This window comes from Otolemur garnettii, unplaced genomic scaffold (assembly GCF_000181295.1).
Source record: "Otolemur garnettii isolate 467f Iridium unplaced genomic scaffold, OtoGar3 scaffold00091, whole genome shotgun sequence".
Lineage (NCBI taxonomy): Eukaryota > Metazoa > Chordata > Mammalia > Primates > Galagidae > Otolemur > Otolemur garnettii.
The window spans coordinates 5,963,069-5,964,778 of NW_003852486.1; the positions used below are offsets into that span (position 1 = coordinate 5,963,069).

Genomic DNA, 1,710 nt, shown 5'->3' on the forward strand with positions numbered 1-1,710 from the left:
AGAGTCTCACTATGTTGCCATCAGTAGAGTGCCGTGGAGTCACAGCAACCTCCAACTCTTGGGCTTAAGCAATTCATTTGCCTCTGCCTTCCAAGTAGCTGGGACTACAGGCGCCTGCCACACATGGCTTTTTTTTTGCTGTTGGAGTTGTCACTGTTGTTTAGCTGACCAGGGCCAGGTTGGAACCCACCACCTTTAGGGTATGTGGTGAGCTCCATTTGTTGACTTTTTTTTTTGCAGTTTTTGGTCTGGGTTTGAACCCGCCACCACCACCTCCGGCATATGGGGCCGGCGCTCTACTCCTCTGAGCCACAGGCACCGCCCTCTTTTTTTTGTTGTTGACTTTCAATATGCTCCTGCGTCAGCTGCTCCAGGACCTTCAATACATTTAGGTGGTCTTCCAGATCTTCATAGAGTGATCTGAAGGTGTCCAGTCTCCTGTAATTCTCAGGCTTGACTAGGCTTTGTACAACATGGAGACATCACTCTTTTAGGGTATACACTGGCAGTGTGATGTTCACAAAAATAGGCTGTCCATCAACATTGAGAGATGGCACAAATAATACAGTTGTTTAACCAGAAGCCTATCATATGTTCCTGCATCTCTTAGGAGCAAAAGGTGACCTTGGTAGCTGTGGATGGCCCGTGCTGGGCTGCAACCTCAGATAGGGCTGTCGCTGGCTGTTGAAGTTGAACCATGCAGGCAGCACGACACATGGGCTGAAATTGCAAATGACTTTGGGAGGGTTTGCATGAATTTACTGAGGGTAGGGCTGGCCACAGCTGCCCAGCAATGGATCAACTCCTTGGCATCCAACTTCTCTCAGTCAGACTCTTCTGGGCTGGACTCCTCAGCCCCCAACTCTTCATGGCCTTATTGTCAGCACTCTCGGAGGCAGAAGCAGGTGATGAGGAGTTTGAGACCAGCCTGAGCAAGAGTGAAACTCTGTCTCTACAAAAAATCAAAAAAATTGTGGGGCATCATGGCTCATGTCTGTAGTCCCAGCTACTCAAGAAGCTGATACAAGAGGATTGCTTCAGCCCAGGAGTTTGAGGTTGCTGTGAACTCTCATGCTACAGCACTCTACCCATGGAAGCACAGGTAGTGATGAGAGAGAATACCCAGAAACGATGAGGTCTAAGAAAATAGATCTTCTCAAGGAGACTGGGAGGATACACCTGCAGGGTCTTCTCCATGGTGACTCAGCTCTAAGGAATTTGTAGACTTAACTTCCTAGAACCTGGAAATTTCCACTTCTGTGAAATCCTGTAGTTCTGTGGGGGCTGAAACAGCTGCTCTGGCTTTATTCAAACTGACCAATGAGAAAGGTATCTTCGGGTTGGAACTTTTTTATTTTTGAGACAGAGCCTCGAGCTGTCACCCTGGGTAGAGTGCTGTGACATCATAGCTCACAGCAACACCCAACTCCTGAGCTCAAGCGATTCTCCTGCCTCTGCTTCCCAAGTAGCTGGGACTACAGGAGCCTGCCACAATGCCTGGCTATTTTTTGGTTGCAGCCATCATTGTTGTTTGGTGGGGCTGGGCTGGATTTGAACCCTCCAGATCAGGTGTATGTGGCTGGCGCCTTAGCAGCTCGAGCCACAGGCGCTGCGCCTGGGTTGGAACTTTTTGACTGGAGATTAAAAGGGAAAACACAAGCCTGTCTGTGAGTGGGGCCATTTCAAATTTTTCTTTCTTTTTTTTTTTTT

General features: G+C 48.5%; 1 pseudogene; it reads right to left on the reverse strand.

Moving 5' to 3' along the window:
• Positions 1-296: 296 nt before the first annotated feature.
• LOC105887479 overlaps positions 297-1,710 on the reverse strand; it is a 4,827-nt pseudogene continuing 3,413 nt past the window's right edge.